This window comes from Oncorhynchus mykiss, chromosome 3, assembly GCF_057628025.1.
Source record: "Oncorhynchus mykiss isolate SJ-2025 chromosome 3, ASM5762802v1, whole genome shotgun sequence".
Taxonomy (NCBI): Eukaryota; Metazoa; Chordata; class Actinopteri; order Salmoniformes; family Salmonidae; genus Oncorhynchus; species Oncorhynchus mykiss.
This window is the reverse complement of record NC_143024.1, coordinates 90,306,983-90,319,619: the sequence shown is the minus strand read 5'-3', so window position 1 is coordinate 90,319,619 and position 12,637 is coordinate 90,306,983. Positions and strand designations below refer to the sequence as shown.

At 41.9% G+C, this 12,637-nt stretch overlaps 1 protein-coding gene across 2 annotated transcripts in view; it reads right to left on the bottom strand.

The window, feature by feature from the left end:
- Nucleotides 1-7,742: 7,742 nt before the first annotated feature.
- Nucleotides 7,743-12,637, bottom strand: part of LOC110504857 (ephrin-B2a) — a 39,365-nt gene continuing 34,470 nt past the window's right edge. The window contains exons 5-6 of one of the 2 annotated variants that reach the window (XR_016494883.1): nt 11,320-12,637; nt 10,966-11,110 (exon numbers count right to left, since the gene is read on the bottom strand). The exon at nt 11,320-12,637 is cut by the window's right edge and continues 600 nt beyond it. The gene's annotated coding sequence lies outside the window, so the exon portion shown is untranslated. The other variant, XM_036975296.2, reaches the window with a different exon arrangement.

Genomic DNA, 12,637 nt, shown 5'->3' with positions numbered 1-12,637 from the left:
CTATGTTATGTTAGGTCCTGATGTGGCTATGTCATGTTAGGTCCTGATGTGGCTATGCCAAATGGCTGTGAGCTACACTAGTTCATTTAGCAGACAAGATTTGCTTAGAATTCCATAGCATTATTGTTATATTATTTTATAGTATGACGAATACAATTGAACCATAGCTGAATAAAATAGAAAGTATATTTTCACCAAACGGTTTGAGGTACTGCGCTCATGCGGCTCTTCTATGTTGAGCGGTTAACGAGGGGACAGGTACTTTTATGTTGAGTGGTTAACGAAGGGACAGGTACTTTTATGTTGAGTGGTTAACGAAGGGACAGGTACTTTTATGTTGAGTGGTTAACGAAGGGACAGGTACTTTTATGTTGAGTGGTTAACGAAGGGACAGGTACTTTTATGTTGAGTGGTTAACGAAGGGACAGGTACTTTTATGTTGAGTGGTTAACGAAGGGACAGGTACTTTTATGTTGAGTGGTTAACGAAGGGACAGGTACTTCTATGTTGAGTGGTTAACGAAGGAGACAGGTACTTCTATATGCTGAATATTAATAACGTACACAAATGCTTGTCTAGCGTTGGCTGTAAAGCATATTTAGAAAATCTGAGATGACAGACTGATTAACGAAAGGCTAAGCTGCCTCTCAATATGCACTGACATGCACTGTCAACTGTGAGACCTTATATAGACAGGTGAGTGCCTTTCCAAATCATGTCCAATCAATTTATTATGTCCAATCAAAATCACTTTTGATTTTCATGAATAGGAATATTTTCTAGGAATATTTATGTCCGTAGCGTTATGCTAATTAGCGTCAGTCGATGATTACGCTCCCTCGTGCGGGATGGGGAGTCACTAGAGTTAATACTTAACTTTAATTGTGATGCAAAGGTTGGGCAACACGTTTAGATTTTGAATACATTGTAAGGCTGCATGATGTGACTCTAATGACGATTGGAGAAAAAAGTTGCTTGAAAGGCCTGATCGTTATTTACATATATCTGATTTGTTTTTTTTGGTGCAGGCTGTACCCACTTCATCAGTCTCTCATTCACAAGCAGTAGGCTATAACCAGTAGGCTATAAGCAGTAGGCTATAAGCATAAGCAGTAGGCTATAAACAGTAGGCTATAAGCAGTAGGCTATAAGCAGTAGGCTATAAACAGTAGGCTATAAACAGTAGGCTATAAACAGTAGGCTATAAGCAGTAGGCTATAACCAGTAGGCTATAAGCAGTAGGCTATAAACAGTAGGCTATAAACAGTAGGCTATAAGCAGTAGGCTATAAACAGTAGGCTATAAGCAGTAGGCTATAAACAGTAGGCTATAAACAGTAGGCTATCCCCAAACGTGTTACTCATGCGCTGCTTGTGTATGCCAGTTATACCCATTGTAAAGCAGATTAATGTGCTTAATTTTTAAGTTATTTGGCCACTTTAGCTGTGATTCAAACCTTATGAAAACATATAGACCTATGGGCTACACTACATGAGGTGTGATACTATAGGACTATTGGCCAGGCTACATGAGGTGTGATACTAACCTTATTAAAACATATAGGGCTATGGGCCAGGCTAGATGAGGTGTGATACTAACCTTATTAAAACATATAGGCCAGGCTAGATGAGGTGTGATACTAACCTTATTAAAACATATAGGGCTATGGGCCAGGCTAGATGAGGTGTGATACTAACCATCGTCCCTTTGATGCGGTGAATAATCGCACCAACTGTTGTCACCTTCTCACCAAGCTGCTTGGCGTTGGTCTTGTAGCCCATTCCAGCCTTGTGTAGGTCTACAACCTTGTCCCTGACATCCTTGGAGAGCTCTTTGGTCTTGGCCATGGTGGAGAGTTTGGAATCTGATTGATTGATTGCTTCTGTGGACAGATGTCTTTTATACAGGTATAAACTCCCTTTAAGAGTTTATACTCCCTTTAAGAGTGTGCTCCTAATCTCAGCTCGTTACCTGTATAAAAGACACCTGGGAGACAGAAATCTTTCTGATTGAGAGGGGGTCAAATAATTTTTCCCTCATTAAAATGCAAATCAATTTATAACATTTTTGACATGCGTTTTTCTGGATTTTTTTGTTGTTATTCTGTCTCTCACTGTTCAAATAAACCTACCATTAAAATTATAGACTCATCATTTCTTTGTCAGTGGGCAAACGTACAAAATCAGCAGGGGATCAAGTACTTTTTTCCCTCACTGTATAGTCCTTTGGTCTAGACTACATGAGGTGTGATACTAACCTTATTAAAACATATAGGCCAGGCTAGATGAGGTGTAATACTAACCTTATTAAAACATATAGGCCTATGGGCTAGGCTACATAAGGTGTGATACTAACCTTATTAAAACATATAGGGCTATGGGCCAGGCTACATGAGGTGTGATACTAACCTTATTAAAACATATCGGCCTATGGGCCAGGCTAGATGAGGTGTGATACTAACCTTATTAAAACATATAGGCCTATGGGCCAGGCTAGATGAGGTGTGATACTAACCTTATTAAAACATATAGGGCTATGGGCCAGGCTAGATGAGGTGTGATACTAACCTTATTAAAACATATAGGCCTATGGGCCAGGCTAGATGAGGTGTGATACTAACCTTATTAAAACATATAGGGCTATGGGCCAGGCTAGATGAGGTGTGATACTAACCTTATTAAAACATATAGGGCTATGGGCCAGGCTAGATGAGGTGTGATACTAACCTTATTAAAACATATAGGACTATGGGCCAGGCTAGATGAGGTGTGATACTAACCTTATTAAAACATACAGGACTATAGGCCAGGCTAGATGAGGTGTGATACTAACCTTATTAAAACATATAGGCCTATGGGCCAGGCTAGATGAGGTGTGATACTAACCTTATTAAAACATATAGGGCTATGGGCTAGGCTAGATGAGGTGTGATACTAACCTTATTAAAACATATAGGGCTATGGGCCAGGCTAGATGAGGAGTGATACTAACCTTATTAAAACATATAGGGCTATGGGCCAGGCTAGATGAGAGTGCGACTTTGATTTGGAAAAAGTCAAGAAAAACAGCATGCACTGTTTGCCTTAAGCTGGGCATCATTCACAAGTGATGGGCTAACATTGTCAACGATCGGACTATTCTTGATTTAATCTTGTCTTAACATATACTAAATAATACATTTACGAAATTTGCTTTGATTTAGAATGAACCACTATCATGCACTTGTATCAACACAGGGGCAGCGGGAAAAACAATGTATGTCATCTATGCACTTAAATAGCAAATGGAGGACACTTATCCCTCCGTGGTTCATGTTCATGCCACTCCTGTTGTAAAGATAAGCAATGTGCTTAATAAATATAGTAGGCCTAGCCTATAGAAAGCTGATGGGTTCCTCCTCTTTTTAATAGAGGCCATCACTCTGTTTTCTCTTGCAATTGCATAGCCTATAGAAATGTTGGGCAACATAAGCTAATGGGCTCTCATTAAGTGTTTGATTAGATGTTAGATTAAATTTGTATTGATGTCACAGTGATTGGAGGGACAACAGAGCGCAGAGTACCAGGCAGTCAGCAAGTTCGGTCGGCTACTAATGACCATCAACAGTATCAGAGCTTGGAGACGCCTAGTTACCGTGACCATCATGACTCATGACAGCCGGTGTGGCGTTAACACGATCACCTCAAGAGTTTGCATTGCAAATTACTCCAATGAAATGCGTCTATATATCGGTATTTTAGCGTCACCTATCAGTTGTAACTTGGGATGCTACATTGGTTTACGACTGAGCTCAGTGGGGCAGTAAGTCATTTTGTCGAAGGCGATCGTTTATGTATCTTGGCTACATTGGGTGAAAATGGTTTGTCAATTTCAGGTTAATAGTTTACGTCACTGTGGTTGTCAGAGCTATTTGTGGTATGGTGAACTTGGGCTTCATCAATGTTTATTTGTGAGTAAATCTGGTTTTGTTAACAGCCAGTTCTTACCCAACATCTGACTGCACATCACTGCTGCACAGTAGTGTAGTACAGTAGTACCTACTGACTATTTTAATTGGGATATATTTCACAGCACAGTAATCCAGGATGTGTTGTTATTACTCAGTGATTTATAGGGATTTTGATCCGGACACAGGAATGTATTTGGTGTTCGGGTCCAGGATAATAAGAATGGTGACATATGTAGCTAGATGGAGGACAACGGCTGGGCTTGAATAACCCAGTCAGATATTCAGTAGCTGATCTATTGTACACTGTTTATTAAAAAACAAAAACTTGGAAGAACCCTTTTTGATTCCAGCTAGAACTCTTTTTGATTCCAGCTAGAACTCTTTTTGATTCCAGCTAGAACTCTTTTTGATTCCAGGTAGAACTCTTTTTAATTCCAGTTAGAACTCTTTTTGATTCCAGTTAGAACTCTTTTTGATTCCAGTTAGAACTCTTTTTGATTTCAGTTAGAACTATTTTTGATTCCAGGTTGAACTCTTTTTGATTCCAGTTAGAACTCTTTTTGATTTCAGTTAGAACTCTTTTTGATTCCAGGTAGAACTCTTTTTGATTCCAGCTAGAACTATTTTTGATTCCAGTTAGAACTCTTTTTGATTCCAGGTAGAACTCTTTTTGATTCCAGTTTGAACTCTTTTTGATTCCAGGTAGAACTCTTTTTGATTCCAGTTTGAACTCTTTTTGATTCCAGGTAGAACTCTTTTTGATTCCAGGTAGAACTCTTTTTGATTCCAGGTAGAACTCTTTTTGATTCCAGCTAGAACTATTTTTGATTCCAGTTAGAACTCTTTTTGATTCCAGTTAGAACTCTTTTTGATTCCAGTTTGAACTCTTTTTGATTCCAGGTAGAACTCTTTTTGATTCCAGGTAGAACTCTTTTTGATTCCAGTTTGAACTCTTTTTGATTCCAGGTAGAACTCTTTTTGATTCCAGGTAGAACTCTTTTTGATTCCAGGTAGAACTCTTTTTGATTCAATCCCCATAGGAGATTCCAAATAGGGATATTTTATGGGGACAGCCAAAGAACCCTTAGGCCTATGGGCTAAGTCTATCTATGGGCTAGGTCTATCTATGGGCTAGGTCTATCTATGGGCAAGGTCTAAGGGTTGGCTGGTCTAAAATGCTACAGCCCCTAGTGCAGACTTGATCTAGGCAGGACACCATCTAGTTTGAAATGCTACAGCCCCTAGTGTAGAAAAGGCCCATGGAGTTGGTGGAAGAATCCTTTAATTCATGGCCACTTGCTCAGCTGGACCAGGGGTGCTTTAATTAGGTCAGGTGGAAATGTCTGACAGATCTCAACTCATTAAAAGGAGGAAATTGCCACCGCCCGATCTCCCTGCTTTCTCTTCCTCAACTCCGTCTATTCCAGACGTTCTGTGCGTCCATGAATACATGTAAGTCCACAGAAACTGTTACCTTTTCATCTGAACTATCTGTTGCGATCGGGAGAGTGGGCCATCAGTTATTGTTTATTGTTATTACCGTGGAGCGCGGCTTGGAGCGCACGCTTCAAATCTATTGTGTAATGTGAATGGTCAATGATCACGGCCCAATTGCCTAATTATATTAATAATGAATGATTGTTATGATTGGATCTTTGTGATATATGAATTTGATTGGATACATGTTATTCTGTTTCCTTTGTGATGCAACACAGACAAGGAATTCCTGCCTCAGTCTCATCCATTCCTCTGTCATCTGACCCGGGACCACCTGTTCACCTTCACTGTCAGTCATCGTACCTGTCCAGCTACCCACTTATATTTCCCTCGCTAACTTTAAACATCATCTATCTGAGCAGCTGACCGATCGCTGCAGCTGTACATAGCCAATCTGTAAATAGTCCATCCAATCTACCTCCCTCATCCCCATACTGATTTGATTTACTTTTCTTCTCTTTTGCACACCAGTATCTCTACTTGCACGTGTTCATCTGCTCATCTATCACTCCAGTGTTAATTTGCTAAATTGTAATTACTTCGCTGCTATGGCCTATTTATTGCCTTGCCTCCTCATTCCATTTGCATACACTGTATATAGACTTCACTCTATTGTGTTATTGACTGTACGCTTGTTTATTCCAAGTGCAACTCTGTGTTGTTGTTTGTGTCTTGGCCAGTTCACAGTTGTAAATGAGAACTTGTTCTCAACTGGCCTACCTGGCTAAAAAAAAAGGTGAAATAAACAAATAAAATAAACACAGATTCCACTAATCTTTCACCCAGTGTAGACTTGATCCAGGCAGGACACTGGCTGGTATAAAATGCTATATCCCCTAGTGTAGACTTGATCCAGGCAGGACACAGGCTGCTCTGGTCTGGCTTGCTCTGCACTAGGTTGTTGGGTTAGTTCCAGAGAGCCAGTGTCCCCCGTCGAGAGCCGAGAGGCCCTCTTAATCACAGCCCGCCATGACATCATTACCCCGGACCACAGCTCAATGGACCACCCTGTACAGAGAGCCGAGCAGAGGACCACACCTATACACAGCCTGGCTACTGATATACAGATACTACTGGTTACTGATATACAGATACTACTGGCTACTGATATATAGTATACAGATACAACTAGCTACTGATATACAGATACTACTGGTTACTGATATACAGATACTACTGTTATATAGTATACAGATACTACTGGCTACTGATATACAGTACACAGATGCTACTGATATATAGTATACAGATACTACTGGCTACTGATATCAGATACTACTGGCTACTGATATATAGTATACAGATACTACTGGCTACTGATATACAGATACTACTGATATACTGAACTACATTCTTAAACATACTCAGACAATGAAAGAAAGAAACAGCACACAGACACACAACAGAGAAACAGCACACAGACACACACACCACAGATAAATATCACACACACACAACAGAGAAACAGCACACAGACACAACAGAGAAACAGCACACAGACACACACAACAGAGAAACAGCACACATACACAACAGAGAAACAGCACACACACACACACACACCACAGAGAAACAGCACACAGACACACACCACAGAGAAATATCACACACACACACAACAGAGAAACAGCACACAGACACAACAGAGAAACAGCACACAGACACACACCACAGAGAAACAGCACACAGACACACACCACAGAGAAACAGCACACAGACACACACCACAGAGAAACAGCACACAGACACACCACAGAGAAACAGCACACAGACACACACCACAGAGAAACATGTGATTAAATTTCCTAGAGACTAACAAACGTCAAATGAAAAATAAAAATTGTTCATCCATTTTTTTTTTGTATCGCACTGAGATCATGAACTGAAAAATGACCTGTTTTGAGTTGATTCCGCTCGCTCAGAAAATGCATCAAGATTCATTTTGTCTTGTTTTAAGATATTCTGACCTGTTTTAAGGCTTTTTAAGGTTAAAGTGAAATTATCTGTCAGCGCACTCAAATAAACGTGTCTTGGCAAGATGTCAATGCCTTCCAATAGTATGAAAGGCTGTATCTCAGGAAGGTGGATGTGTTTTGCAGTGCAAACCGTATGTAACCACAAGCGTTTCACAGTGTGATGTCCTGTAGAGAAACCACAAGTTTCAGAAAATCCATCCAATTCAGAAATACAGACTCACAACAGTACAGACAGACCGTAGGAAAACACAGACAGACCGCAGGAAAACACAGACAGACCGTAGGAAAACACAGACAGCCTGTAGGAAAACACAGACGGCATGTCCATAGGAAAAACATTTTATTGAAAAACATTTTCAGTTCTTTAACAGACTGGTGGAATGTGTGTCACTGTAGTTAATTTAGTTCTTGAATGTTTAACCATTTCAACGGCCTGGTCATCTGAAACTGCAAGGGGAGGGGTTACTGATACAGCCACCTGGAAACCAGGACAGACTAACGAAACCAGGACAGACTAACGAAACCAGGACAGACTAACGAAACCAGGACAGACTAACGAAACCAGGACAGACTAACGAAACCAGGACAGACTAACGAAACCAGGACAGGGAGACAAATGAACAACCCAATCGTAATACTGTGTCACTTACTGAACAGAAATCAAATAAAAAAAAACAGAACAACAACAAAAATGAATTCAATAAATATTTATGGTACACAGGAATATGCAGCAGTCGGTTTGGCAACTTGTTCTCTCGATTGTTTCCAAACCAAATTGCCATGGAAACAGTGCAAAAGGGGGAGGGAGTGGGAGGAGGACAAGGGCTTTCCAACGAGCGCTAGCAAATACATAGCAAAAAAAATAAAAATAATAATTCTAATTGTATACAAAACATCTTACTTTAAGAGTTGATAAAAAAAAACATTGTTTTATTGATCTTGTCAATATGTACACAAGCTATTTACCAACAAACATATGCTCTGTTTTACAGAAGAGTGTCCCATTTGCTCTTTATTCATTTCCATGTACTTTCCTAAAAAGGTGAATAAGGCTATTGTAACATCCCAGGATCCATAAACAATACAAACATTCATGTATTTACAGTTTCTCACCTACAGATAGAACGGTGCAAAATTACTGAGTCAGGTGACCAAGGGCTGACCAATACGAGCAAGGCATTTTACAGTTAGCCTGAAGTACTTCTCCTAGCCAGCTTACTAACATTCTCTCAACATGGCTTGCAACATTTCATTGACATAACAGGGACATAAAAATCGACCCTAGCCGTTTTAGAAGAATGTCAGTTGTACGTTAGCTAGGATAAGGACGTCAGATTCAAAGAAACTAAAACGATTGTCATATTCTGTCGCAGTCAGACAGCAACTAAACATCAATTTGTTTTGTGATTCCTGGTGTGTGTGTTTTTTGTTTTTCTCTCTCTCTCTCTCACTTTTTCTTAAATAACTATCCGGGTGCATTTCATTTTCAAAACGTTTTTCTTTTTTTCTTCACAGTTTACCTTGGAACGAAATAAATGTTAAAATAATACTAGAAATCAAAAAACTCTTAACAGCAGGCTCGTGTGATGTACTTTACTCGTTTTGTTGTTGTCCTGTTTGTTGTTACATCTCTCAGTGGTGTAAGAACACTTTCCATAGGTGTAGATTTCTCTCAATTCTTAAAAAAATAAATAGAAATTGCATATTTGCAGATTTTGTAGCCTCTTAGAGGCAGAAACCCCAGATCATACAAGGCTTGGTGAAATTTGATGTTCTTAATGAACTAATGAGAATGTTGGTTGTGAACAGATACATGATTTGGGCGTGGTATAAGTCACACTCGTGTTCTCATTTTCTTAAGTCAATGTTTTCAAATGCGTGTGAATAAAGAGAACAAAATGGCTGTCTTTCACTGGCCTTGCTCAACAGGAGGCACACACACACACACACACACACACACACACAGACACACACACACACACACACACACACACGGTAGCATAGGGAAAGAGGGGCACAGGGTCATCATGAGAATCTTCCCATGGTCCTTTGGGAGATGCTACAGTGAAGGAGTGTGGGATACACTGCTGGTCTGCCTCGTGGTTATGCTATTTTGGGTCCAACAACCTCCTCTCCCCTTGGGGCATATGTCCAGGCTGCCCTCCCTATCCCCTTCCCAGGCTCTAGTCCTGTGTCTCTGGGTGGAAGTTAATGAAAAGATGGGACATTGTGGGTGAATTAGATCATTAAAACTCTAGCTTGCATAATGTGTACTTTTATACCAGACTAAAGACTACATCAGTGTCTTTCTGACAACACCTCTAATGGGTCTATGATGAATAAATAATGATTTTTTTTCAGATGGTTTATTTCTTACTCTTTCTGTTTTCAAAATGTCCTCCTTTAAATGTACATCTATTTTTCTAACTAAAAAAAAATATATATATAATAATAATAGTAAAAAAAAACAACAACAACAAGGAAATGCTAAAGATGATGTTTGAGAAAAAGTGACAATGAGCTTTGATGTCCCTGTGCTTTTTAAAGTTGTGTAGGATGGCAACGGTTCTTGTTGCCCCTGGGAACAGACACTACGGAACCTAGAGCTGTTTCAGACAGTGGCTGGGTTGAACTCCACCAGACCTCTCTGTTTCAGACAGTGGCTGGGTTAAACTCCACCAGACCTCTCTGTTTCAGACAGTGGCTGGGTTAAACTCCACCAGACCTCTCTGTTTCAGACAGTGGCTGGGTTAAACTCCACTTAGACCTCTCTGTTTCAGACAGTGGCTGGGTTAAACTCCACTTAGACCTCTCTGTTTCAGACAGTGGCTGGGTTAAACTCCACTTAGACCTCTCTGTTTCAGACAGTGGCTGGGTTAAACTCCACTTAGACCTCTCTGTTTCAGACAGTGGCTGGGTTAAACTCCACTTAGACCTCTCTGTTTCAGACAGCGGCTGGGTTAAACTCCACTTAGACCTCTCTGTTTCAGACAGTGGCTGGGTTAAACTCCACTTAGACCTCTCTGTTTCAGACAGTGGCTGGGTTAAACTCCACTTAGACCTCTCTGTTTCAGACAGTGGCTGGGTTAAACTCCACTTAGACCTCTCTGTTTCAGACAGTGGCTGGGTTAAACTCCACTTAGACCTCTCTGTTTCAGACAGTGGCTGGGTTAAACTCCACTTAGACCTCTCTGTTTCAGACAGTGGCTGGGTTAAACTCCACTTAGACCTCTCTGTTTCAGACAGTGGCTGGGTTAAACTCCACTTAGACCTCTCTGTTTCAGACAGTGGCTGGGTTAAACTCCACCAGACCTCTCTGTTTCAGCCAGTGGCTGGGTTAAACTCCACTTAGACCTCTCTGTTTCAGACAGTGGCTGGGTTAAACTCCACTTAGACCTCTCTGTTTCAGACAGTGGCTGGGTTAAACTCCACTTAGACCTCTCTGTTTCAGCCAGTGGCTGGGTTAAACTCCACTTAGACCTCTCTGTTTCAGACAGTGGCTGGGTTAAACTCCACTTAGACCTCTCTGTTTCAGCCAGTGGCTGGGTTAAACTCCACTTAGACCTCTCTGTTTCAGACAGTGGCTGGGTTAAACTCCACCAGACCTCTCTGTTTCAGACAGTGGCTGGGTTAAACTCCACCAGACCTCTCTGTTTCAGCCAGTGGCTGGGTTAAACTCCACTTAGACCTCTCTGTTTCAGACAGCGGCTGGGTTAAACTCCACTTAGACCTCTCTGTTTCAGACAGTGGCTGGGTCAAACTCCACCAGACCTCTCTGTTTCAGACAGCGGGTGGGTTAAACTCCACTTAGACCTCTCTGTTTCAGACAGCGGCTGGGTTAAACTCCACTTAGACCTCTCTGTTTCAGCCAGTGGCTGGGTTAAACTCCACTTAGACCTGGGCTTCTCTTATCTTTACCTTTCCTCCGTGTAGCTGAAACTGCAGCAGCAAGGCATGGTGGGATTTCTTATGGCCTGTATTTCCGGTTCACCAACACCTCTCGGTGTTCTAGAGGCCAATCTATGGAAAGTCAGTCCTTGCTACTATTACAACCATACTGAAAGGGATACAGCTTCTATCCTCTCTCTCTTTTACCCCCTCTGCCAGCACCTCTCATTCCCTCTCTGTGATCTGACTGCTTGACTGGGTAGAGGGACAGGGGGGGGGGTTAAAAGTGCTGCTCTATCGTTCATTTAGGTCCTCCACCCTTCCCAGAAGCCACCTGGTGAGCCCTGACCACTCAGAGGGAGTAGAAAGAGCAGCATGTCCCCCGATGCGACGGAACCCAAATAAAACACCTCCACATGGTCCAGCCCTCTCTAAGTCCTGCTTTCTGCTCTCTCAGTGCTGGGCTGCAGTGTGTGCGTGTGCGTGTGTGTGTGCGCGCACGTGCTGGGCTGCAGTGTGTGCGTGTGCGTGTGCGTGTGTGTGTGCGCGCGCGTGCGTGTACGTGTGTGTGCGCGTGCGTGTGTGCGTGTGTGTGTGCGTGCGTGCGTGTGTTTTTCACACGTGTCTGTGTGTATTTGAAAGTCACGTACACCAGCACGACATGAGCTGCGACAAAACCACGTTACCAAAAAAATAAATAGTCTGCAAGTTGAACAACACCAGGAATGAACCAACAATAATGAAGCTGTAAAAAGGAATCGTGCTGTTTTCTTCTTCTCCTAAACCTTTTTTCAAGTAACCACGGTAATGATTGATGACGCAAGAAAGTAAAAGGTGTGGTCGGAAACGATGAGGGAATTATGGGTCGTAACGAGCACGAGGGTCTGAACCGTTCACAATGACTGACAGTGGGTGAGTGTGTGGGTGATAGGGTGAGTGAGTGGGTGGTTGTGTGGGTGATAGGTTGGTGTCCGTGTGTCATTCGGGATTGTCCCAGAGTGGATATTTCCACGAAGTGTCTCATGACTAACTGCCATTACTAACATGAGTTCATGGTTCGCCTCTTCTCTCCTTTTCCTCTCTCTGCCATTCCTCTCTCTGCCATCCCTCTCTTTCTCCCTCCATCGTCTCTTTCCCAGCAGTAGTCTCTTTTGGGGAGAATCGCAGAGCAGGATATCCAGGGAGGTTTGGGTCAAACTCCTCTGTTCCTTCTGTGTATCCAAAACAAACACGTGTAGGGGGCAGGAGGTCTGTCTCTCCAACCATCCATCTGTCCTTCCGTCCGTCCAGACACACAAACACACAAGCTGCTGGGAGAGAAGAGAAG